The 27,632-nt window shown below is 39.5% G+C and overlaps 1 protein-coding gene across 1 annotated transcript in view; it reads left to right on the top strand.

The window, feature by feature from the left end:
- DIPK1A (divergent protein kinase domain 1A) overlaps nucleotides 1-27,632 on the top strand; it is a 124,055-nt gene that overhangs the window by 54,668 nt on the left and 41,755 nt on the right. The window lies entirely within an intron of this gene.

Raw genomic sequence — 27,632 nt, forward strand, 5'->3', positions numbered from 1 at the left:
TTATTCCAGAGAAATGAAAATTTAACATAAAAACCTTCATATAAATATGCATAGTAGCTTAATTTGTAATACCCCAAAAGTGGAATCAGCTCAGATGTCCTTCAGTAGGTTAAACAAACTATGGTACGTATATAATATAGAATACTATTTAACAATACCATGCAAGGAACTGTTGATACGTGTAATGTCTTAGTCTCTTCAGGCTGCTGTAACAAAGTACCATAAATTGGGCGGCTCATATAAACAACAGAAATTTATTTCTCAAAGTTTTAGAGGCTGGGAAGTTCAAGAACAAGGTACCTGCAGATTCAATGTCTGGTGAAAATCCATTTCCTGGCTCATAAAATGGTACCTTCTAGATGTGTTCCCACAGGGTGGAAGGAACAAGACAGCTTTCTGGGGCCTCTGTTATAAGGGCATTAATCCAGTTAATGAAGGCTCTGCCCCCATGTTTTAGTCACCTCCCCAAAACTCACTTCCTCATACAATTACAATGGACATTAGGTTTTAACATTAATTTTGAGAGGGCCACAGACACTCAGACCATAGCATACAACAACTTGAATGAATCTCCAGGGAATTACGCTTGCCGAAAAAAGCCAGTCTCAAAGTTTACATATTGTATGAATCCATTTATTTAACATTCTTGAAATCATAGAGATGGAGAACTGATTAACGGTTGCCAGGGAATGGGGGAGGTAATAGAGGTGGATGTGGCTATAAAAAGGCAACATGAGGGATACTAGTAGTGATGGAGTGGTTGTGTGCTTGACTGTAATAGTGGAGACATAGACCTACACATGATAAAATTGTATAAAAATAAATACATCCCCTACACCCCCCTGACAAGAGTACAAGTAAAACAGGAAGTCTGAATAAAATCAGTAGATTGTATCAATGTCAATATGGGGAAAACTGTGCAAAGGGATCTCTGTATTCTTTCTTACAGCTGCATATCATTGCACCATTATCTCAAAATAAAAAAAAATGCAATTTTAAGTAAAATTACTGGTTCAAATTTTTAAGAACTATAGCATATTTATTTTAATAATAATTATTTATTATTAAATTATTTATAAAGGAATGAAATCTTGGAATGGAAAGGACCTTTGAATGATGCACTCTAGTTACTGGCACTATTGTTGGTAGATGTTTGCTACAATCTCATTTTAGTAAACTAGACAGGTATTTCTGAGAGGTGCCTATTTAGCTTTTGTCTATACACTTTCCCCCTAAATTTAATGTGAATAACCTGAAGAGCTTGTAAGATGCATGTTCTCAGGCTTACTCCCTACGGATTCTGATTCAGTAGGTCTAGGGGTGGATCCTGGCAACGTACAATTAAAGAATGTTATCAGCTGACTGTGATTCAAGAGATCAGTCCATTGAATTCTGACTCAAGAGATCAACAATTATGAACAATAAATCATACTTGTTATGGTGAGTAAATAAGAACCCTTTAAATTTCTCTGTGGCATAGAGGATTTGTAGTTAGGTGAGAATTTTAATAGCAAAGTACTGATAAAATTTTCCAAACACCCACGTGTTGAAGAAAGAATGTTTGACCAAACTGAAGGTTTTACTTGCTCGGAATCAACAAGAACTTTGAACACAAAGAGCTTGCCCTAGGTTCTTAGGTGGAAGGAGCCCTTCTTGTCTCTTAGCTGCCTGACCACTCGTGATTTATTTGGTACAAAGAAGGCAAAGACTCCTGCTTTAGACTGTACAAAGGGAAAGATACTAATGTGAAGAATGCCAAAGCACTTTATAAACTCTGAAAATAATCTATTCATTTAATTCCTTATGTTTTGTAAATGAGGTTCCAACTAAAGCACTTGGCCAGTCCTTTTATTCCCCCCTACACCCTGGTAGTCAAGTTACTTAAAATGATTGCTGTTATTGAAAAGCAGATACAGAGAAATTCTGTTCTACCTTTTGGGATGCCTAGGTTGCAGCTTGTTGAAATCTGAGTGACACTCTCTGCTCTACACCTAGGGCCAATAATCAGAACATCTTCGCTTGGGCTTATGTCAGAGTCCAGTCCTACTGTTTCCCCAATTCCTGGATATACATATTGAGTTGGTGAGTTGTCCTGTGAAAGCCACTCTTTCTGGGCTTGAGGCCAGGAAGCATCTCCCAACTCCTTCCTTTCCAGAGTGATCACAGGAGAACAAGTACATCTCTCCAAAGAAACCTCTGCAAATCCTCCCTCCTCTTGACCCCAGATATGACTCAGGGATGGTGAGGCATCGGAGAACCAGCCTGGACCCGTTTGGCTTTTATTGTGTGTATTTTATGGGCACCTCATTTTGATGTACAGCTTTTATTTTATCTTTGTGCCTCATAGCACAAAGCACATAGCATTTTGTGTTTTATGTAAGTTGGTATTTTGTGTAGTAAAGACACAAAAATATATATAGAATAAGACACACTGAATTTCAGGTATTCTTCTCTGCAGATGAAGGAAAAGATGGGGAATTTATGGAGAGAGGGTTTAGGTGTAGTCATAACATTTTATTTCCTCTTAGAAAAGAGTTTTAATGTAGCAAACTGTTGACATCTGTTTACATTTAGTGGTGGGTACAGAGCTGCCTTTTATATTACTTTCCTAATTTTCTATATGGATATTTTTTCCTGAATTTGGAAATGTTTTGTAATTTAAAATTATTAATAGATGGAAAAATCGATCTAGGTTACAATACTTTTTCTGCTTTAAGTTTCTCTCTCTTAATTCTGAAAGACAGAGAAAACAGAAATCATCTGGTAGAAGCTGTCCCACCTCCCCACCCTCAGATGTGCATCCATCCTTACACCCTTCCTTCTGCTCTAGGGACAGCGGAGTTGGTGTCTCTCCTTGAGTCCAAGTCCAGCCCCTTTGTCCCCTCTTTGGATCTCTCCCTTCCAACCTCTCAGGAACCTTTGTGCTATTTAGCTGTCAACACCTCACTTCTCTGTCAACATTTAAACATGTGCTAGTTTCTCTTGGCTTTAAAAAACCTCTGCCTCAAGCCTCCTAATGCTCTATGTCTGTCCACCCCTTCATAGTCTAACTTCTCTTAAGAGGTATCTACCTGGTTGTCTTTAATATCACACCTCCTACTCTTCAGCCTACTCCAGTCTGGCTTCTCTCCCATGAAGTTGCTCTTATCAAGGTCAACAGTGACTTCCATGTTACTAAATCCAATGGATATTTTCCAGTCTCCAACCTTTGACACCATTGACCACTCTCTTCTCAAAATCCTTTCCATGATTTCTGTGTTACAACATTCTCGTTTTCTTCTACCCTATCTGATCTTCCATGCTCTCTTTTATCAGCTTGTCTTTTTTTTACCCAACCATTAAATAGTGAAGATTCTCAGGGGTCAGTCCTAAACCCTTTTCTCACTCTAATTTTTTTCCTCAGGTGATGACGACTACTCCCATGGCTTGTTACTTTCCCTGTGATTCCCACACCTCTACCTTCAGTTCTGACCTCTGTTTTTCCTGCCATAGACCTGTACATACAGCTGCCTGCTAAATATCACTTGCATGACTCATAGACACTTCACTCTCAACATGTTCAAAACTGAACTCATCCTTCCCCAATGTTTTTGTCCTTCAGTGTTTTTGAAAATGGCACTAGAATCCATCTAGTTACTCAAGCCAGAAACTTGGGGGTCCTACTTGATTTCTTCCTCACTATCATCCACTGAGGTGGGAGGATCATTTGAACCTGGGAGGCAGAGTTTGCAGTGAACTGGGATCATGCCACTGAACTCCAGCCTGGGTGCTAGAGTAAGACCCTGTCTCAAAAAAAAAATTTTTTTTTTAAATTTTCTTTTCAAGATCAAATTTACATAAAGTGAAATGCTGAGATTTTAAGTTGTACAGTTTGTTCAGCTTTGACAAATGCATTCATTAGTGTAAGCCTCATCCCTATTAAGATACAGAACAGGCTGCGCATGGTGGCTCATGCCTGTAATCCCACCACTTTGGGAGGCTGAGGCAGGAGAATCACTTGAGCCCAGGGGAGTTCAAGACAAGCCTGGGCAGCATAGCAAGACCCTGTCTCTACAAAAAAATAAAAAGTAAGCCAGGCATAGAGGGGTACACCTGTAGTCTTAGCTACTCAGGAGGATGAAGTGAGGGGATCCCTTGAGTCTAGGAGTTCAAGGTTGTAATAAGTTTTGATTGTGCCACTGTACTCCAGCCTGTGCCACAGAGCAAGACCCTGTCTCTAAAAAACTTTTTTTAATTAAAAGAAAATTAAGGCACAGAACATTTCCATCTTCCTAGAAATTTCTCTTGTGACCCTTCCCAGTCAGTCACTCTCCAAAGCAACCACTGATCTGATTCAATTTTTTAAATATTTTAATGTATTTTTAAGACAATACTGCAGAATAAAACACAAAAAGATGCTCTAAACCTTAAAAATAATTTATTGGTAGTGTTCAAGTGGAGCTGCTCTAAAATATAGGAGCTGTGGCATGTGATGATTAACTTTAGTTGCCCTGTTTTGTTCAACTTTAAAATTTTTACTTAGCATTATGGACTGTGCTATGGCAACATCTTCCCATCTCCTTATTATATTATTTCCCCAATTAACTTGTTTAAATCATACCTTAAGATTCCAGCAATTAAAAATATTGATTAGAAATTTTAGATTATTTTGTCATTCATTTGAATATTAAACATTTAAAGAGCCTAACTGAACCCAGACACTGACTTCTTTTGTTTATTTATAGGATAGGTGCAGTAGAGGCAGTTAAATGTGAGCTTGTTTATAATGGTCCACAATGGATTCAGTTCTAATTCAGAGGTACAATCTTTAAAGATAAGAGGTAATTTAGGCTCTCATACAAGTAGCTCAGCCCTTTCATTTACAGGTAGGCTGGTTTTAGGTCCATAGATTCTCTACGGAATTCCATGGCATCGTGAAAAGAGCAAGAGTACTAGGTATTACACTTACCTGGGAGAAACAAACACTACCAGGCCCCACATACTGTGCCTTTTTTTCACTCATCTGCATGCTTTTTTGACTGTGCATCTCTACTGGGAAATTTTTTGAGTATATCCCCCAATGTAGGTATCATTGTATTCATATTATATACATTATCATACTTATATAAATAGGAATTTTAAAATATATATTTTGTACATGATTAAATTTTATATCTGCATTTTATTGATGAAGACACTAAAACTCAAAGAAGCTTAATAACTTACTCAAGGTCACGTAACTTACTAGTTGGATGATAGTTGACAAATTCCAAACCATTTTGGGGCCTCATTTATAAAGTTACTCCAACTATGTTATCTTGAAGGCCTCTTCTAGCCCTTAACAACTTGCACTTCTATGCTAGCTAACACTCATCTGTCTAAGACTTAGTCTCTGATTTAATATTTCTTTGCAGATATGGCCCTATTATCCATATATTAATGGCTAGTAATGTTAGGAAATAGTGGGTGGAAGAAGAGAAACTTACATTTAAAACAGTATCAAGCTAGCTTGTTCTTTGGTATAATTTTTTAAATCCTTCACAGAAATAGAAAAAAAATCCTAAAATTTATGTGGAACCACAGAAGACCCAGAATAGCCAAAGTCATCCTGAGCAAAAAGAACAAAACTAAAGGAATGAGATTACTTGACTTAGAATTATACTACAGAGCTATTATAACCAAAACAGCATGGCACTGACATAAAAACAAGCACAGAGACCAAGGGAACAGGATAGAGAACCCAGAAATAAATATATACATCTACAGTGAACTCATTTTTGACAAAGGTGCCAAGAATATACATTGGGGAAAGGACAGTGTCTTCAATAAATGGTCCTGAGAAAACTGGATATCCTTATGCAGAAGAATTAAACTAGACCCCTATCTCTCACCAAAAACAAAAATCAAATCAAAATGGATTAAAGACTTAAATCTAACACCTGAAATTATGAAACTACTACCAGAAAACACTGGGGAAATTCTCCAGGAAATTGGTCTGGGCAAAGATTTATTGATTAATACCCTAAAGTACAGGCAACCAAAGTGAAAATGGACAAATGGAATCACGTCAAGTTAAAAAGCTTCTGCACACCAATGGAAACAATCAACCAAGTGAAGAGACAACCCACAGAATGGGAGAAAATATTTGCAAACTACCCATCTGACAAAGGGATTAATGACCAGAATATATAAGGAACTTAATAGGAAAAAAATCTAATAATCTGATTTTAAAATGGGCAAAAGATCTGAATAATGTTTCTTAGAAGAAAACATACAAATGGCAATCAGGTATATGAAAAGGTACTTAACATTGCTGATCATCAGAGAAATGTATCTCACTCTAGTTAAAATGGCTTCTATCCAAAAGACAGGCAATAACGAATGCTGGCAAGGATGTAGATAAAAAGGAACCCTTGTATGTTTTTGATGGGAATGTAGATTAGTACAGCCACTATAGAGAATGGCATGGTTATTCCTCAGAAAACTAAAAATAGATCTACCATATGATCCGGCAATCCCACTGCTAGGTATACATCCAAAAGAAAGGAATGAAGTATATAAAATAGGTTTCTGCATTCCCATTAGATTGTAGCACTATTCACAATAGCTAAGATTTGGAAGCAACCTAAGTGTCCATCAGCAGATGAACAGATAAAGAAAATGTGGTACATATACACAATGGAGTACTATTCAGCCATAGGAAAAAAAAATGAGATCCTGTCATTTACAACAACGTGGATGGAACTGGAGGTCATTATGTTAAGTGAAATAAACCAGGCATAGAAAGACAAACTTCATATGTTCTCACTTATTTGTGGGAGCTAAAAATTAAAACAATTGAACTTGTAAAGAGTAAAATGATGGCTATTAGAGACTGGGAAAGGTAGTGGGGTGGATGGGAAGTGGGGATAGTTAATGGGTATGAAAATATAGTTAGAATGAATAAGATCTAGTATTTGTTAGCACAACAGAGTAATTATAGTCAACAGTAATTTATTGTACATTTAAAAATAACTAAAAGGGTATAATTGGAATGTTCATAACATAAAGAAAAAATAAATGCTTGAGTTGATGGATACCGCATTTACCCTCAGTTGACTATTATTCATTGCATGCCTGTACAAAATCTCATGTACCTCATAAATATATACACCTATAATGTACCGACAAAAATTAAAAAATTAAGAAAAATTCCATTGCCATCTTTTGCTTATAGGTATATGCTGCGTATTTAAGAGATTTATAGCAACATTCACTTAAAACATAATTTACCAGATACCTATTACCCTAAACACCATAGGTAATTCTATCAGTATATTTTCATGAGGATCTTTGGGTAATTATTTTTCAGCATTTTCCCATATGGCAAGGTGAAGCCTATTATTTTTCTAGGTACTTGTGTTGCTGTAAGTAACCACCAGTATGGAAGGTGCCTCAATTCCCTGCAATGCCACAGCAAAAACACTTTTATTTAGAAATAGCCTCAGTGCAATTTCTTTGTAAGTCAGCTGTTTCCTTCTAAGTAAAAATTGCTTTGACCAAAAGATCTGTCATTTGTCTCTGAAACATTTTCTATAAGTTTTGTTTTGGTTTTAGCCTTCTTTGGAATTTAAGAGAGAAATGAGAAGACAATTTTGGATTAACACCTGTCTGAGAAATTCCAAAATTAGAAATGGCCATCTGGTTTACATGTTTTGCAAAATAGGGTTTTACCATTCCAAAGAGATTTTTAGGCTCTTCTAAAAACTGCTTCAGCTATCAACATTTTACTATCAAACTGAAAACAGAATAGTTAAATAGGTGTTGGTGATGTTCATTCTAAGAAGGAAAGCTACAGTAACAACCTTTCTCTGTTCTCTGAGACACTTAGATGGGCAGTTTAAGGCCATATTTCTCATTGCCTGGGCCCACATAACCTGACGGCCTATCTTAGATTTCGCTGTTATAATTATTTTAGGTCAAGCCCAAAGAATTCAAACTTGGTAGCTCTTACGATACCTGAATTTGACCTAGGTCATCCCTATGTTGAGGTTTCTTTAGATTTTGACTAGCTCTCCTGCCTCCTATAATCACTTTGACATACATTTCCTAGATAAATTCCTGAAATTCTGCATTTTAGAAGTTCTGAGTTGGTCATTCACCAGCTCTTATCAGTGCCTCACAGGTCTAAGTATAACTGGACTTTTACCAGAGTTAGTACTTAACATTAAGAGCATATTTTCAAAAATGTCAAGGCCACTGTCAAGGAAATGAAACTAAAACTGTAATTGCCTATAGAATTGGATGCTGGAGAAGGTAAAATGCAGTGAATGCTAATTGTTACAAGCATTTTAGAAAGCAGTGTAACATTAGGCTGGGGATAGTGGTTCACCCCTGTAATCCCAGCACTTTGGGAGGCCAAGGTGGGAGGATTTCTTGAGCCCAGGAGTTCAAGACCCACCTGGTCAACATGGCAAAACCCTGTTTCTACAAAAAATACAAAAATTAGCCTGGAGTGGTGGTGTGTGCCTGTAGTCCCAGCTACTTGTGAGGCTGAGGTGGGAGGATCACCTGAGGTCCTGGGAGGTCAAGGCTGCAGTAAGCCACTGCATTCCAGCCTGGGCAATAGAGTGAGATCCTGTTTCAAAAAATAAATAAAAAGAAAGCAGTGTAACATTATGTTTCAGAAATTTTTAAAACTGCAGTGCATACCCTTTGACCTAAGAATTTTACTTACTGAATATGTCTCCTGAGGAAATAATAAAAAACTCAGGCACGCTCCAAGTGACATCAGCAAGATGGCCGACTAGAAGCCCCTCGTGGTCATCATCCTCACAAAGAACCAAAACAATAGCTAAACCACATTTTAATGAAAATAACTGAAGGAGGGTACTGGAGTACATTGGAGAAATCAAAGAAACAGGTGAGCACAGGAACTTGGTAGGGCCACATAGAGAACGGAAGGAAACATCGTCCTCCACCACCCCACCCCCCAATCAGGATCAGCTGGAAACCAGGGGAAATTTCTCCCTGCAGTGAGGAGGTAAGCAAGAAGATCTTAGCAACCCCTATCAACACCTTGGCCAACTATAGTCCTCACCAATAGGGTCCCCTGCAGTTTTCACAGACACTAAGGCCAGCTGAGGGAGCCACCTAGAGTCCACATAGCTATGGTCTCCCTATAGATGAAGAAGTAGACACTGTGCTCCACTCCTTGTGGGCCTCATGGCTACTGCACTATGCCATCTTGGAACCGGTACTGTGTCTGGAGTGTGTCTTCCTCCGTGGGTGAGTAGCCACAGCTCCCCTTCATCCCTGAGGCTGAGCCACTGCTGAACTACCCCAGCCCAGTGGCCACACATCCCCAAGCCAAGCTGTGATTAGCTTTTACACTCTTCCCTGTGGGAACAAGTGGAGGTGGAGCTACTCCACCTACCCCTTACCCTGCCCTTTGGGCCAGAGCTGAAGTAGTAACCTGTCTCTTGGGAAAACAGTACTTAGGCTGCTCAGGCCTCCCCAGTGCCTAAGTTGAAGCAGCACTCTGCATCCCAGAAAACAATGCCTTGGCTGCCCAGAGTGGTCACGCACCTCGGTACCTAAGGTGAAGTGGCATCCTGCATCCCAGGGAAATGGTGCCTGGGCTTCCAAGAACATTCACACACTGCCCTCCCGCATCCCCCACCAGCCAATCTGAGCTGAAGTGGCACTTCACCCCCTAGGTAATCAGTACACTGGCTAAGCTGAGCAGCTGTGCATCCCAGGGCTGAGCTGATGTAATATCCTGTGTCCTGGGGAAACAGAGCAGTGGCTGAGCTGAGACATCCCACCTTATAAGCCAGACAACTTTAGTACCCTGCTTCCCTGGAACTGGACTAGCTCCCTAGAGTCTGAGCTGCTGACACCCCTCTCCTTGGGGTATATAGTCATTGCTGTGCATTCCCTGCCTCCCAGGGCCCAAACAACAGCTGTGTTCCATTATTCTGGGATATTTGCTGCCACTGCACCTGGCATCACAGAATCTGAGTTACTTCCAAATCCCACCATCTCAGGGTATACAGTCACTACTACACAGTGCCTCATCCCCTGGGACCTGAGTTGTTACTGAGCCGTATTGGCTCAGGTTTCCAAGTTGCAGCCATACCCTGCTCCTGAACCCCAAATCTCCAAAGCACCCCTTCCTCCCCAGAGTGGTTCAGTGCTATACTGTGACCCCTAGGGGTACAATCACAGCTGCAGCCTAGCTCCATGGGCCCAAGCTGCTAGGGAGTACTTCACAATCACAGATCCTAGCTCAGTAGGCAGCCTACATCCAACCTGCCACAGAAAATGAACCTGTGCCCCAAGACCCAGCTGCTGCAATAGGTTGGCAAAACCCTGCACCTAGGACCCTGGCCTCACAGCTGCTCTGAACACCTGCTCCCAGAACCCAGCACTGCTACATCTGCTTGTAGGTCATGTCAGACCTGACACAAAAAAGGATCCCCTCAGCTAAGTCTCCCCATTCTGGGGAAAATAAGAATAGAAGGACCCCAAAGGCCCTTGATACTGAGGACATTAACAACGTATGCTGCCACCCTGCCACAACCACAGATTTCTATAGCCTATGCCATTGAGGTGTCTGCAGTTATTGCTAACATTGAACACAGCTGAAGAAGCTACACAGAGACTGTACCACTACATTTATCTGGACAGAGTCATTGTACTCTTCCTAATCAGCACACTAAGTTCCAACTATAGGTGAAAGTTTTTCTCTATGAAAACCACTTTAGAAAGTTTTCAAGAGGCAGTTGTTGCTCCAGCTGCACAAACATCAACACATGGACATAAAAAAAAAAAACATGAAAAAGCAAGGAAAGCTGAAGAAAAGCAAGGAAAGCCAGTTTTACCAAGCCAGGATCTGTATGATATACCCCTTAGCAGCTTGGGTCCACAGGGCTAGGTTGTAGCTGTAATTCTACCCTAGGGGGCAGGGCACAACACTGGCCACACTCTAGGGAGGAAGGGGTGCTCTGAAGATTTGGGCCTCAGGAGTAGGGTAGGGCTGCAATTTGGAAACCTGACACTGCCAAAGGAACATAACTCTCTAGTGACAGACCCCAATGAAAAGGAAATCAGTGAATTTCTAGAAAAGGAATTTCAAAATAATGATCTTAGGGAAACTCATTGAGATACAATACAAGAAAATACAGATAGACAATGAAATCAGGAAAACAATTCATGATATGACCAAGAAATTCAACAAAGAGATAGAATCATAAACAAGAACCAAACAGAAAATTTGCAGCTGAAGAAGTCAATGAATGAAATAAATACGTTAGAGAGTTTCAACACCAGACTTGATCAAGCAGAAGAATCTCTGGATTTGAGGGCAGATCATTTGAAATTACCCAGTCAGGGGGGAAAAAAAGTAAGAATGAAAAACAGTGAAGAAAGCCTGCAAGACTTATGGGACACCATTAAGTGAACAAATATTTGTCTTATGGGAGTTCAGAAAGAGAAAAGGGAAAAGGTGTAGAAAACCTACTTGATGAAATAATACCTGAAAACTTCCCAAGACTGAGGAGAGGTATAGACATCCAGATCAAGGAAGCTCAAAGATTCAACCCAAAATGATCCTTCCTGAGGCACATTACAGTCAAATTGTCAAAAGTCAAAAACAAAGACAGAATTCTAAAAACTCCAAGAGAAAAGTGTCAAGTCACATATAAGTGAACCCTCATTAGACTAACAGCAGATTTCTCTGCAGAAACCTTACAGGCCAGGAGAGAATGGGATGTACTGAAAGAAAAAAAAAATAGCCAGCCAGGAATACCACACCCAGCAAAGCTATCCTTCAGAAATGAGGGAGAAATAAAGTGTTTCCCAGATAAGCAAAAATAAAGGGAATTCAACACCACTAGACCAGCCTTACAAGAAATACTTAAGGAAGTCTTATCTCTGGAAGTGAAAAGATAATCATCACTATGATGAACACTCAAAAGTAAAAAACTTGTAGAGCACGTTCATGAAGGAGAACAAGAAAAGAATCAAACCATAGCACTACAAAATACCACCAAATGACAATGATAAACATTAAGAGAGGAAAAAAGGAAAAGGAACAAAGGATATACAAAACAAGCAGAAAACAATTAATAAAATGAAGAAGCGAGTTTTCCCCTATCAATAATAAGCTTTAAGAGAAATAGATTAAATCCCCCACTTAAAAAGTATGGACTGGCTGAATGGATGAAAAAGTCATTACCAGCTATATGCTGCCTACAAGAAACTCACTTCAATTGTAAAGACACATATAGACTGAAAGTGAAGGGATGGAAAATGATATTTCACACAAATGGAACCTAAAAGTGAGCAGAAGTAGCTATGCTTATGTCAGATAAAACAGACTTTAAGTCAAAAACTATACAAAGAGGCAAAGAAGGTCATTACATAATGTTAAAGGGATCAATTCAGCCAGAGGATATAACAATTATAAATATATATGAACCCAACACTGTAGTACTCAGATATATATAAAGCATATCTTATTTGATCTAAACGGAGAGATAGAGTCTGATACAATAAAAGTTGGGGGTTTCAGCACTCCACACTCAGCATTTGGATAGATCATCTAGACAGAAAATCAACAACAGAAATGAATATAAAGTACATTTTAGGCCAAGTGCAATTGCTCATGCCTGTAATCCCAACACTTTGAGAGGCTGACATGGGAGGATATTTGAATCCAGGAGTTTGAGGTTAGCCTGGGCAACATAGGGTGACCCCCGTCTATACAAAAACATTAAAAGCAAAATAGCCAGGCATGGTGGCACACGTCTGTGGTCGCAGCTACTCGGGAAGGTGAAGTGGGAGGGTTGCTTGAGCCCAGGAGGTCAAGGCTGCAGTGAGCCATGATTGTGCCAGTGCACTCCAGCCTGGGTGACAGAGTGAGACCCTATCTCTAAATAAGACAGACTCATACCTGTAATCCCAGCATTTTGGGAAGTCAAGGCAGAAGGATCACTTGAAGCCAAGAGTTTGAAACCAACCTGGGCAACAAAACAAGACCTCATCTCTACAAAAACAGTAAACAAATAAAAATTAGCAAGGTATGGTGGTTCACACCTATATTCCCAGCTACTCAGGAGGCTGAGATCAGAGAATCCCTTGAGCCCAGTAGTTCAAGGCTGCAGTGACTATGTTCATACCACCGCACTCTATCCTGGATGACAGGGTGATATGTTTTGTGATATGGTTTGAATGTTTGTCCCCTCCAAATCTCATGTTGAAATGTAATCCCCATTATTGGAGATGGGGTCTGGTGGGAGGTGTTTGGATCATGGGGGTGGATCTCTCATGAATGGCTTAGCACCATCCCCTTGGTGATGAGTGGGTTATTGCTCTGAGTTCATGTGAGATCTGGTTGTTTAAAAGTGTGTAGCACTTCCCCCTTCCCCCGTTGCTCTCTTCACCATGTGACAGGCTGGCTCCCTGTCACTTTCACCATGACTGTAAGTTGCTGAAAGCCCTCATCAGAAGCTGAGCAGATGTTGGCACCATGCTTCTTGTACCTTTTACAGCCTGCAGAACCATGAGCCGATTAAACCTCTTGTTTTTTTTGTTTGTTTGTTTTTTGTTTTTTTTGAGATGGAGTCTCGCTCTGTTGCCCAGGCTAGAGTGCAGTGACACAATCTTGACCCACTTCAACCTCCATCTCCCAGATTCAAGCAATTCTCCTGCCTCAGCCTCCCAAGTAGCTGAGACTACAGGTGCACGCCACCACGCATGGCTAATTTTTGTATTTTTAGTAGAGATAAGGTTTCACCACATTAGCCAGGCTGGTCTTGAACTCCTGACCTCAAGCGATCCACCTGCTTTGGCATCCCAAAGTGTAATCCTTTTTTTTGTTTTTATACATTATCTAGCCTCAGGTATTCCTTTATAGTGACACAAAACAAATTAATACACCTTGTCTCTTTAAAAAAAAAAGGAACTTCTGATATGTTACAAACAGGAAATTAAACAGCATGCTCCTGAGTGACCAATGGGTCAATGAAGAAATGAAAAAGGAAATTTTTTTTTATTATACTTTAAGTTTTAGGGTACATGTGCACAACGTGCAGGTTTGTTACATATGTATACATGTGCCACGTTGGTGTGCTGCACCCATTAACTCGTCATTTAACATTAGGTATATCTCCTAATGCTATCCCTCCCCCCTCCCCCCACCCCACAACAGGCCCCGGTGTGTGATGTTCCCCTTCCTGTGTCCATGTGTTCTCATTGTTTAATTCCCACCTATGAGTGTGAACATGCGGTGTTTGTTTTTTTTGTCCTTGCGATAGTTTGCTGAGAATGATGGTTTCCAGCTTCATCCATGTCCCTACAAAGGACATGAACTCATCCTTTTTTATGGCTGCATAGTATTCCATGGTGTATATGTGCCACATTTTCTTAATCCAGTCTATCACTGATGGACATTTGGGTTGGTTCCAAGTCTTTGCTATTGTGAATAGTGCCACAGTAAACATACATATGCATGTGTCTTTATAGCAGCATGATTTATAATCCTTTGGGTATATACCCAGTAATGGGATGGCTGGGTCAAATGGTATTTCTAGTTCTAGATCCCTGAGGAATTGCCACACTGACTTCCACAATGGTTGAACTACTTTACAGTCCCACCAACAGTGTAAAAGTGTTCCTATTTCTCCACATCCTCTCCAGCACCTGTTGTTTCCTGACTTTTTAATGATCGCCATTCTAACTGGTGTGAGATGGTATCTCATTGTGGTTTTGATTTGCATTTCTCTGATGGCCAGTGATGATGAGCATTTTTTCATGTGTCTTTTGGCTGCATAAATGTCTTCTTTTGAGAAGTGTCTGTTCATATCCTTCACCCACTTGTTGATGGGGTTGTTTGTTTTTTTCTTGTAAATCTGTTTGAGTTCATTGTAGATTCTGGATATTAGCCCTTGGTCAGATGAGTAGATTGCAAAAATTTTCTCCCATTCTGTAGGTTGCCTGTTTACTCTGATGGTAGTTTCTTTTGCTGTGCAGAAGCTCTTTAGTTTAATTAGATCCCATTTGTCAATTTTGGCTTTTGTTGCCATTGCTTTTGGTGTTTTAGACATGAAGTCCTTGCCCATGCCTATGTCCTGAATGGTATTGCCTAGGTTTTCTTCTAGGGTTTTTATGGTTTTAGGTCTAACATGTAAGTCTTTAATCCATCTTGAATTAATTTTTGTATAAGCTGTAAGGAAGGGATCCAGTTTCAGCTTTCTACATATGGCTAGCCAGTTTTTCCAGCACCAGTTATTAAATAGGGAATCCTTTCCCCATTGCTTGTTTTTGTCAGGTTTGTCAAAGATCAGATAGTTGTAGATATGTGGCATTATTTCTGAGGGCTCTGTTCTGTTCCATTGGTCTACATCTCTGTTTTGGTACCAGTACCATGCTGTTTTGGTTACTGTAGCCTTGTAGTATAGTTTGAAGTCAGGTAGTGAGATGCCTCCAGCTTTGTTCTTTTGGCTTAGGATTGACTTGGCAATGCGGGCTCTTTTTTGGTTCCATATGAACTTTAAAGTAGTTTTTTCCAATTCTGTGAAGAAAGTCATTGGTAGCTTGATGGGGATGGCATTGAATCTATAAATTACTTTGGGCAGTATGGCCATTTTTACGATATTGATTCTTCCTACCCATGAGCATGGAATGTTCTTCCATTTGTTTGTATCCTCTTTTATTTCCTTGAGCAGTGGTTTGTAATTCTCCTTGAAGAGGTCCTTCACATCCCTTGTAAGCTGGATTCCTAGGTATTTTATTCTCTTTGAAGCAATTGTGAATGGGAGTTCACTCATGATTTGGCTCTCTGTTTGTCTGTTATTGGTGTATAAGAATGCTTGTTACTTTTGCACATTGATTTTGTATCCTGAGACTTGGCTGAAGTTGCTTATCAGCTTAAGGAGATTTTGGACTGAGACGATGGGGTTTTCTAGATATACAATCATGTCATCTGCAAACAGGGACAATTTGACTTCCTCATTTCCTAATCGAATACCCTTTATTTTCTTCTCCTGCCTGATTGCCCTGGCCAGAACTTCCAACACTATGTTGAATAGGAGTGGTGAGAGAGGGCATCCCTGTCTTGTGCCAGTTTTCAAAGGGAATGCTTCCAATTTTTGCCCATTGAGTATGATATTGGCTGTGGGTTTGTCATAGATAGCTCTAATTATTTTGAGATATGTCCCATCAATACCTAATTTATTGAGAGTTGTTAGCATGAAGGGTTGTTGAATTTTGTCAAAGGCCTTTTCTGCATCTATTGAGATAATCATGTGGTTTTTGTCGTTGGTTCTGTTTATATGCTGGATTACATTTGTTGATTTGTATATGTTGAACCAGCCTTGCATCCCAAGGATGAAGCCCACTTGATCATGGTGGATAAGCTTTTTGATGTGCTGCTGGATTCAGTTTGCCAGTATTTTATTGAGGATTTTTGCATTGATGTTCATCAGGGATATTGGTCTAAAATTCTCTTTTTTTGTTGTGTCTCTGCCAGGCTTTGGTATCAGGATGATGCTGGCCTCATAAAATGAGTTAGGGAGGACTCCCTCTTTTTCTATTGATTGGAATAGTTTCAGAAGGAATGGTACCAGCTCCTCCTTGTACCTCTGGTAGAATTTGGCTGTGAGTCCATCTGGTCCTGGACTTTTTTTGGTTAGTAAGCTATTAATTATTGCCTCAATTTCAGAGCCTGTTATTGGTCTATTCAGGGATTCAACTTCTTTCTGGTTTAGTCTTGGGAGGGTGTATGTGTCGAGGAATTTATCCATTTCTTCCAGATTTTCTAGTTTATTTGCATAGAGGTGTTTGTAGTATTCTCTGATGGTAGTTTGTATTTCTGTGGGATCAGTGGTGATATCCCCTTTATCATTTTTTATTGCCTCTATTTGATTCTTCTCTCTTTTCTTCTTTATTAGTCAAGCTAGCGGTCTATCTATTTTGTTGATCTTTTCAAAAAACCAGCTCCTGGATTCATTGAATTTTTGAAGGGTTTTTTGTGTCTCTATTTCCTTCAGTTCTGCTCTGATCTTAGTTATTTCTTGCCTTCTGCTAGCTTTTGAATGTGTTTGCTCTTGCTTCTCTAGTTCTTTTAATTGTGATGTTAGGTGTCAATTTTAGATCTTTCCTGCTTTCTCTTGTGGGCATTTAGTGCTATAAATTTCCCTCTACACACTGCTTTGAATGTGTCCCAGAGATTCTGGTATGTTGTATCTTTGTTCTTGTTGGTTTCAAAGAACATCTTTATTTCTGCCTTCATTTCATTATGTACCCAGTAGTCATTCAGGAGCGGGTTGTTCAGTTTCCATGTAGTTGAGCGGTTTTGAGTGAGTTTCTTAATCCTGAGTTCTAGTTTGATTGCACTGTGGTCTGAGAGACAGGTTGTTATAATTTCTGTTGTTTTGCATTTGCTGAGGAGTGCTTTACTTCCAACTACGTGGTCAGTTTTGGAATAGGTGTGGTGTGGTGCTGAAAAGAATGTATATTCTGTTGATTTGGGGTGGAGAGTTCTGTAGATGCCTATTAGGTCCGCTTGGTGCAGAGCTGAGTTCAATTCCTGGATATCCTTGTTAACTTTCTGTCTCATTGATCTGTCTAATGTTGACAGTGGGGTGTTAAAGTCTCCCATTATTATTGTGTGGGAGTCTAAGTCTCTTTGTAGGTCTCTGAGGACTGGCTTTATGAATCTGGGTGCTCCTGTATTGGGTGCATATATATTTAGGATAGTTGGCTCTTCTTGTTGAATTGATCCCTTTACCATTATGTAATGGCCTTCTTTGTCTCTTTTGATCTTTGTTGGTTTAAAGTCTGTTTTATCAGAGACTAGGATTGCAACCCCTGCCTTTTTTTATTTTCCATTTGCTTGGTAGATCTTCCTCCATCCCCTTATTTTGAGCCTATGTGTGTCTCTGCACGTGAGATGGGTTTCCTGAATACAGCACACTGATGGGTCTTGACTCTTTATCCAATTTGCCAGTCTGTGTCTTTTAATTGGAGCATTTAGCCCATTTACATTTAAGGTTAATATTGTTATGTGTGAATTTGATCCTGTCATTATGATGTTAGCTGGTTATTTTGCTCGTTAGTTGATGCAGTTTCTTCCTAGCCTCGATGGTCTTTACAATTTGGTATGTTTTTGCAGTGGCTGGTACCGGTTGTTCCTTTCCATGTTTAGTGCTTCCTTCAGGAGCTCTTTTAGGGCAGGCCTGATGGTGACAAAATCTCTCAGCATTTGCTTGTCTGTAAAGGATTTTATTTCTCCTTCACTTATGAAGCTTAGTTTGGCTGGATATGAAATTCTGGGTTGAAAATTCTTTTCTTTAAGCATGTTGAATATTGGTCCCCACTCTCTTCTGGCTTGTAGAGTTTCTGCTGAGAGATCCGCTGTTAGTCTGATGGGCTTCCCTTTGTGGGTAACCTGACCTTTCTCTGTGGCTGCCCTTAACATTTTTTCCTTCATTTCAACTTGGTCACTCTGACAATTATGTGTCTTGGAGTTGCTCTTCTTGAGGAGTATCTTTGTGGCGTTCTCTGTATTTCCTGAATCTGAATGTTGGCCTGCCTTGCTAGCTTGGGGAAGTTCTCCTTGATAATATCCTGCAGAGTGTTTTCCAACTTGGTTCCATTCTCCCTGTCACTTTCAGGTACACCAATCAGACGTAGATTTGGTCTTTTCACATAGTCACATATTTCTTGGAGGCTTTGTTCGTTTCTTTTTATTCTTTTTTCTCTAAACGTCTCTCCTGGCTTCATTTCATTCATTTGATCTTCCATCACTGATACCCTTTCTTCTAGTTGATCGAATCAGCTACTGAGACTTGTGCATTCATCACATAGTTCTCGTGCTGTGGCTTTTAGCTCCATCAGGTCCTTTAAGGACTTCTCTGCATTGGTTATTCTAGTTAGCCATTCATCTAATCTTTTTTTAAGGTTTTTAACTTCTTTGCCATGGGTTCGAACTTCCTCCTTTAGCTCGGAGTAGTTTGATCATCTGAAGCCTTCTTCTCTCAACTCGTCAAAGTCATTCTCCATCCAGCTTTGTTCCGTTGCTGGTGAGGAGCTGCGTTCCTTTGGAGGAGGAAAGGCACTCTGCTTTTTAGAATTTTCAGTTTTTCTGCTCTGTTTTTTCCCCATCTTTGTGGTTTTATCTGCCTTTGGTCTTTGATGATGGTGACGTACAGGTGGGTTTTTGGTGTGGATGTCCTTTCTGTTTGTTAGTTTTCCTTCTAACAGTCAGGACCCTCAGCTGCAGTTCTGTTGGAGTTTGCTGGAGGTCCACTCCAGACCCTGGGTATCAGCAGCAGAGGCTGCAGAACAGCGGATATTGATGAACAGCAAATGTTGCTGCCTGATCATTCCTCTGGAAGTTTTGTCTCAGAGGAGTACCCAGCTGTGCGAGGTGTCAGTATCTGCCCCTACTGTGGGGTGCCTCCCAGTTAGGCTACTCGGGAGTCAGGGACCCAGTTGAGGAGGCAGTCTGTCCGTTCTCAGATCTCAAGCTGTGTGCTGGGAGAACCACTACTCTCTTCAAAGCTGTCAGACAGGGACATTTAAGTCTGCAGAGGTTTGTGCTGCCTTTTGTTTGGCTATGCCCTGCCCCCAGAAGTGGAGTCTACAGAGGCAGGCAGGACTCCTTGAGCTGTGGTGGGCTCCACCCAGTTGGAGCTTCCTGGCCGCATAGTTTACCTACTCAAGCCTCGGCAATGGCAGGCGCCCCTCCCCCAGCCTTGCTGCCGCCTTGCAGTTTGATCTCAGACTGCTGTGCTAGCAATGAGCGAGGCTCCGTGGGCGTAAGACCCTCCAAGCCAGGCGTGGGATATAATCTCCTGGTGTGCTGTTTGCTAAGACCGTTGGAAAAGCGCAGTATTAGGGTAAAGTGACCCGATTTTCCAGGTGCCGTCTGTCACCCCTTTCCTTGGCTAGGAAAGGGAATTCCCTGACCCCTTCCTCTTCCCGGGTGAGGCAATGCCTCACCCTGCTTCAGCTCAGGCTCGGTGCACTGCACCCACTGTCCTGCACCCACTGTCTGACAATCCCCAGTGCGATGAACCCAGTACCTCAGTTGGAAATGCAGAAATCACCTGTGTTCTGCATCGCTCACGCTGGGAGCTGTAGACTGGAGCTGTTCCTATTCGGCCATCTTGGCTCCACCCCGAAATTTTTTAATTTATTGAAAGAAATGAAAATAGAAACACAATATAACAAAACCTGTGGGATACAGCAGATTAAGAGGGAAATTTATAGCAATAAACACCTACGTCCAAAAAGTAGAAAGATTTTAAATAAATGAATTAACAATGTATCTCAAGGAGCTAGAAAAGCAAGAATAAACCAAACCCAAAATTAGAAATAAATAAATAATAAAGATCAACTAAAAAAAAAAACCACAAAAGATCAATGAAATGAAAAATTGGTTTTTCAAAAAGACAAACAAAATTGGTAAACCATTAGCTGGACTAACCAAGAAAAAAGAGAAAATACCTAAATAAATAAAATCAGAAATGAAAAAGGAGATATGACAGCTGATAACACAGAAATACAGAGTATCATTAGAGACTTTGTATCATGAAGAACTGCACACCAACAAATTAGAAAACTAGAGGAAATGGATAAATTTTTGGACATAAACATTCTACCAAGATTGAACCAAGAAGAAATAGAAAACCTGAACAGACCAATTACAAGTAATGAGATTGAATCTATGAATTTGTAATAAAATGTTTCCTATCATAAAAAGGCCCAGGACCCAATGGCTCCACTGCAGAATTCTACCAGATATTTAAAGAACTAATACCAATTCTCAAACTCTCCCAGAAAACTGAAAAGAAGGGCATTCTTCCAACTTATTCTATAATGCCAGTGTTACTTCAATACCAAAACCAGACAAGGACACCAGAAAAAAAGAAAAGTATAGGCTAATATACCTGATGAACATAGATGTAAAAATCCTCAGTAAAATAGTAACAGACTGAATCCAGCCGCACACTGGAAAAATAATTTACCATGATCAAATGGGATTTATTCAAGAGATGCAAAGATAGGTCAACGTACACAAATCAGTAAATATGATACATCACATTAACAGAACCAAAGACAAAAACCTTATGGTCATTTTAATAAATACCAAAAACTATTCAATAAAATTAAACACCTTTTCATGATGAAAATTCTCAACAAATTGGATATAGAAGGAAAATACCTCACCATGATAAAGGCCATCTATGACAAACCCACAGCCAACATGATACTGAACAAGGAAAAGCTGAAAGCTATTTCTCTAAGATCTGGAACAAGACCAGGATGCCCACTTTCACCACTTTTATTCAACATAGTACTGGAAGTCCTAGCTAGAGCAATTAAGCAAGAGAAAGAAAGAAAGGGCATTCGAGTTAGAAAGGAGTGAGTTACATTGTCCCTGTTTGCAAATGACATAATCTTATATATAGAAAACTCTAAAAGCTCTACCAAAAAACTCTTAGAACTAATCAATGAATTCAGTAAAGTTGCAGAATACAAAATCAATATACAAAAATCAGTAGTATTTCTATATATCAACAATGAACTAGCAGAAAAAGAAATTAAGAAAGAAATCCCATTTACAATAACTACAATAAATAAATACATAAAACCTAGGAATAAATTTAAGGAGATGAAAGATCTCTACAAGGAAAACTATAAAACACTGAGGAAAGAAATTGAAGAGGACACACAAAAAAATGGAAAGACAGCTGGGCATGGTGGCTCACGCCTGTAATCTCAGCACTTTGGGAGGCCAAGGCAGGCACATTACTTGAGCTCAGTAGTTCAAGACCAGCCTGGGCAACATGGCAAAACCCTGTCTCCACCAAAAATACAAAATAATTAGCTGAGCATGGTGGCACATGTCTGTAGTCTCAGCTATTTGGGAGGCTGAGGTGGGAGGATTGCTTGAGCCCAGGAGACAGAGGCTGCAGTGGGTCGAGATTACATCACTGCACTCCAGCCTGGGTGACAGAGTGATACCCTGTCAATTGTTGATTTCAAAAAAAAAAAAAGGAAAGATATCTCATGTTAATGGATTGGAAGAATGAATATTGTTAACTTGACCATACTACCAGAAGCAATCTACAGATTCTGTGCAATCCCTATCAAAATACCAATGACATTATTCACTGAAATATAAAAAAGCAATCCTAAAACTAATATAGAACTATAAGAGACCCTGAATAGCCAAAGTAATCCTGAGAAAAAAGAACAAAGCCTTAGGCATCACACTACCAGATTTCAAAATATACTACAAAGCTATAATAACAAAAACAGCATGGTACTAGCCATAAAAACAGACCAATAAACCAGTGGTACAGAACACAGAACCCAGAAATAAACAGCTATCTGATTTTTGATGAAGGTGCCAGGAACATTTATTGGGAAACGGACTATCTCTTCAGTAAGTAGTGTTGGAAAAACTGGATAGCCATATGGAGAAATGTGAAAATAGACCTCTATCTTTCACCATATTAAAAGTCAACTCAAAATGGATTAAAGACTTGAATAGAAGGCATGAAATTATGAAACTATTAGTAAAAAGCATAGGGGAAACACTTTATGACAGTAGTTTGGGCAAAGATCTTATGGAGAAGACCTCAAAAGCACAGGCAAAATAGACAAATGGGATTATATCAAACAAAAAAAGCTTCTGCACAGCAAAGGAAAAAAATCAACAGAGTGAAGAGACAACATGCAGAATGAGAGAAAATATTTGCAAACTATTCATCTAACAAGGAATTAATATCCAGAATATACAAAGAGCTCAACAGCAAACCAACAACAATAACACATAATTCTATTTAAAACTGGGCAAATGAGCTGAATGGACACATCTTTCAAAAGAAGACAGGTACATGAAAAAATGCTTAACATCACTAATCATCAGGGAAATGCAAATAAAATCCACAATGAGATATCTAAACCCAGTTATAATGGCTATTTTCAAAAAGACAAAAAATAAATGATGGTGAGGATGTGGAGAAGTAGGAACTCTCTTACACTGTTTGTGGAAATGTAAATTAGTGTAGCCATTATGGAACTCAACATGGAGGTTCCTCAAAACACTGCAAATGAAACTACCATATGATCCAGAAATTCCACTACTGGGCATATATTCCAAGGAAAGGTAATCAGTATGTTGAAGAAGTATCTGTACTCTTATATTTATTGTAGCACTATTCACAATAGCCAAGATATGGAATAAACCTAAGTGTTCATCAACAGATGAATAAAGAAAATGTGATATATATACATAATGGAATACTATCTAGCTATAAAAAGCAATGAAATTTTGCCATTCACAGCCACATGGATGAGCTTGGGGGACATTATATTAAGTGAAATAAGCCAGGTACAAAAAGGTAAATGCTGCATGATCTTACTCACATGTGGAAGTTTAAAAAGTTGAGTTTATAGAAGTAGAGAGTAGAAGAGCGGTTACTAGAGGTGGGGAAGGGTAAGGGGAGGAGGGCAATAACCAAGGATTGGTTAACAGATAACAAAAGCACAGCTAGATAGGAGGAGTAAGTTCAAGTGTTCTATAGTAATATAGGGTGACTATAATTAACAATTCATTGTATATTTTCCAATAGTAGAGGAGAGGATTTTGAATGTTCCAAATACAAAGAAATGATCAACGTTTGAGGTGATGGGTAAAAAAAGAATAGTGTTCCATACTAGATTGTTATTTAATAAATTCTTACCTAATTTAAAAAAAAACTCAGGTAACTATTTATATATTTAATGCAATAGGCAGTAGAGTAGAGTGAGTGCAGGCTCTGAAGCCAGACTGCCTCCATTCAAAGCCTGCTTCTCCTAGTTATGACTAGTATGGCCTTGCTTATCCTCTGTATGTTCTCAGTTTTCCCATCTGTAAAATGACGAATAGTCCCCTACTCATAGAATTCTTGTAAAGGGATAATAGTAGTCCCCTCCAGTATCAGTTAGTTACCCCAGCAACGCTGCATAATAAATTTCCCCAAAACTTAGTGACATGCCATAAGCATTTATTTCTCAATCACACATCTACAGGTCAGCTGGAGTTCCACTATTCTAGGCTTGGCTTGACTTCAGGACATCATTTTGGTTCAAGGGGCTACAGTATCATTTATTTTTGTGTGTGTCAGTAGACTAGTAGGGATCTGTTTTACTGGCAGTATCTGACGTGAAAGAGAGCAAGTCCAGTTGCATAGTTTTCTTTTTCTTTCCTTGTCTTTGCTTTTGTTTTTGAGACAGGGTCTCCCTCTGTCACCCAGGCTAGAGTACAGTGGTGTGATCATAGCTCACTGCCGCCATGACATCCCAGTCTCAATCAATACTCTCACCTCAGCCTCCCAGGTAGCTAGGATTACAGACACATGCCACTATGCCTAGCTAATTTTTTTTTTTTTTTTTTTAGTAGAGATGGGGTCTTCCTATGTTTCTCTAGTTGGTCTCAAACTCCTGGGCTCAAGTGATCCTCCTGCTTGGCCTCCTAAAGTGCTGGAATTACAGGTGTGAGCCACTACACCTGGCCCAATTGCATACTTTTATTTGCATCTAATGTTTGCACTTAGCAAACATTGACTAAAGCAAGTCACATGGCTGAGCCCAACACCAATGAGGCAGGGAAGGTGAGGCAGTGGGAGAGAATGAGTATTTGCTGAACAGTCCAGGGGTCAGCAAACTATTTCAGTAAAGAGCCAGATAGTAAATATTTTTTGCTTTGTTGGCCATATTGTCTCTGTTACAACCACTGAACTCTGCCATTATAGCATGAAAGCAGCCTTAGATAATAATGTATCGACAACTAGAGTAACTGTGTTCCAATAAGCTATATTTATAAAACCAAGCAGCAGACTGGATTTGGCTCATGGGTCATAGTTTTCCAACTCCTGACTAATTTACCACATCAGCTCATAGAGTTTTTATAAGGACTAAGTATATTAATATATAGAAAGTGCTTTTAACATTCCTCTACAGAGTAGCACTAATAAATATTGGCTTTCATTAATATTGTTTGTTATCACTATCCAATATTATAGCACAATATTGGAAATGATAAAAATGTTCAACAATACAGATAGGGTTAGATAAGTTATGGCACACCTGTGCTGTAAAATGTTATACATCCATTTAAATACCAAAAAAAATTGATATTTAAGTGGATGTATAACATTTTACAGTATGGGTACAGTGGCTCACGCATATAATCCTGGCACTTTGGGAGGCTGAGGCAGGCCAATTGCTTGAGCCCAGGAATTGGAGACCACCCTGGGTAACATAGTGACACCCTGTCTTTATTTAAAAAGAAAATTTTTTTAATATCAATTTTTTTTTTAGACAGGGTCATGCTCTGTCGCCCAAGCTGGAGTACAGTAGCACATCATCACTTACTGCAGCCTCAATCTCCCCAGCTCAAGCAATCCTCCTGCCTCAGCCTTCCAAGTACCTGGGACTACAGGTGCAAGCCACCGTGCCTGGGTAATTTTTTATTTTTTGTAGAGACAGGATCTCCTTGTGTTATCCAGGCTGGTCTCGAACTCCTGGACTCAAGCAATCCACCCACCTTGGCCTCCCAAAGTGCTGGGATTACAGGCATGAGCCTCTGTGCCCAGTCTTAAATATCAATTTTTTGAAGATATATCAAGACTATATAATGGCATAAGAACATGTTTATGTTAAATGAGAAAAAGAGATAAGTAATATGTATCATATGACCCCAACTTTATTTTTCTTAAAATATAATATATTTTTAACATGGAAAACAGCTAGGAAAGGAATATGTCAAATGGTATCATTTAGTTTTTTAATATAATTCTTTATTGTCAATTTTTTCTCCACTGGGCATAACAATCTGGCATTATTTCAATAAGAAGGATGGAATCTGAGTTCACTGAAAACTCTTCTAGCTCTAATGTATTTATCATTTTATATTCCACTTATGTTTTAATTGCTTAACAAACTAAGTATTTACCTTCAGAGATGGCTGATTAGAATGGATTAGATGGGCTGGGCATGGTAGCTCATGCCTATAATCCCAGAACTTTGGGAGGCCGAGGTGGGCGGATCACCTGAGGTCAGCAGTTAGAGACCAACCTGGCCAACATGGCAAAACCCCATCTCTACTAAAAATACAAAAATTAGCTGGGTGTGGTGGTGCACACCTGTAATCCCAGCTACTTGGGAGACTGAGGTAGGAGAATCACTTGAACCTAGGAGGCGGAGGTTGCAGTGAACTGAGACTCCAGCCTGGGAGACTGAGTGAGACTCCTTCCAAAAAAAAAAATGAATTAGATAGTCACTTTCCAATTTTTGTTGTTGTTGTTGTTAAAGAAATGTTGTTCTGTTCTGGGACTCCTGGAAATCTATGTCAGAGTACCAACCAATGGGAATAGCATCTCCTCACTGATTCTCAGGCTGTATCAACAGTAGCTCCTTTGGGACCACATTCCCTGAGCAACCACAGTCCTTTCAGTGATAACAAAGGCAGAATACTGACACTTGGAGGTGAACAACCTCTTCCACCCCTCCCTGGTCTCTTCAGTATTTGGACATATACCTCTGCTTTTTTTATGTATCAAGGGGAGATTATGTTGCAATATTTAATTACCATGTGCCTAGGAGTCACATGAATAAAGACTGGAAAGGAAGCTTCAGAAACCCGTAGCCTCTTTCACCAATCTCACAGAATATTAGCAATTAAAGTTAATTATTTTTTAAAACCCTTTACAGTAATAAAGTTTTATCTAAATTATAATCAGCCCCTGGATACTCCAAGAGTCTAAGCTGTGTTGAAAATTGTTATATTAATAAGCTTGTAAGTCCTTAGAAGTAACTACTCCAAGTAAATTTTGCCCTAAAATATGCTTTAGAATCTGAAGTATAAAAGGACCATGCATTCTCATCTCCAAGTTTAGGTAAAACAGAGTTAAACTTTATTTTTAGTAATTGAATCATTAGTGAGTTTAAGTGCCAATTAGGATTCCCATCAAAGATTTGTGTATGGCTATTGTATGTTTTAGTAAGCACTAGATCCAATGTGGCATGTTAGGCCTAATCAGAGGGAGAAATGGACACCTGATTTGCCCATTAATCTTAACTGAATCTTCAGTTAAGATTCTGATGCTGGAATCTTTACTGAAATAATAAGGTAATATGAATTCTATTATATCCATATCTCAAGGAGTTGTTTTTTTTTGTTTGTTTGTTTGTTTTAAGACAGGGTCTTGCTCTGTCACCTAGGTTAGAGTGCAGTGGTGTGAACATGGCTCACTGTAGCCTTGAACTCCTGGGCTTAAGCAATCCTCCTACCTCAGCCTCTTGTGTAGCTGGGATCACAGACGCGTGCCATCACACCCAGCTAATTTTTTATTTTTTATTTTTTGTAGAGATGGTGTCCCACTTTGTTGCCTGGGCTGGTCTCAAACTCCTGAGCTCAAGCAATCCTCAGCCTCCCAAAGTGCTGGGATCATAGGTGTGAGCCACCGCTCTTAATATCATGAACAATTTCTAATACTTTGGAGTTCTTTATCATGGAATTTTGTGTACACAGCAAAAGATTTGCTGATAGTTATTGAGCCCATCATATGGAATGAGAACTGTTTTCAGTCAACTTAGGCATAAATACATGT

The sequence above is a fragment of the Pan paniscus genome, chromosome 1 (assembly GCF_029289425.2).
Source record: "Pan paniscus chromosome 1, NHGRI_mPanPan1-v2.0_pri, whole genome shotgun sequence".
NCBI lineage: Eukaryota > Metazoa > Chordata > Mammalia > Primates > Hominidae > Pan > Pan paniscus.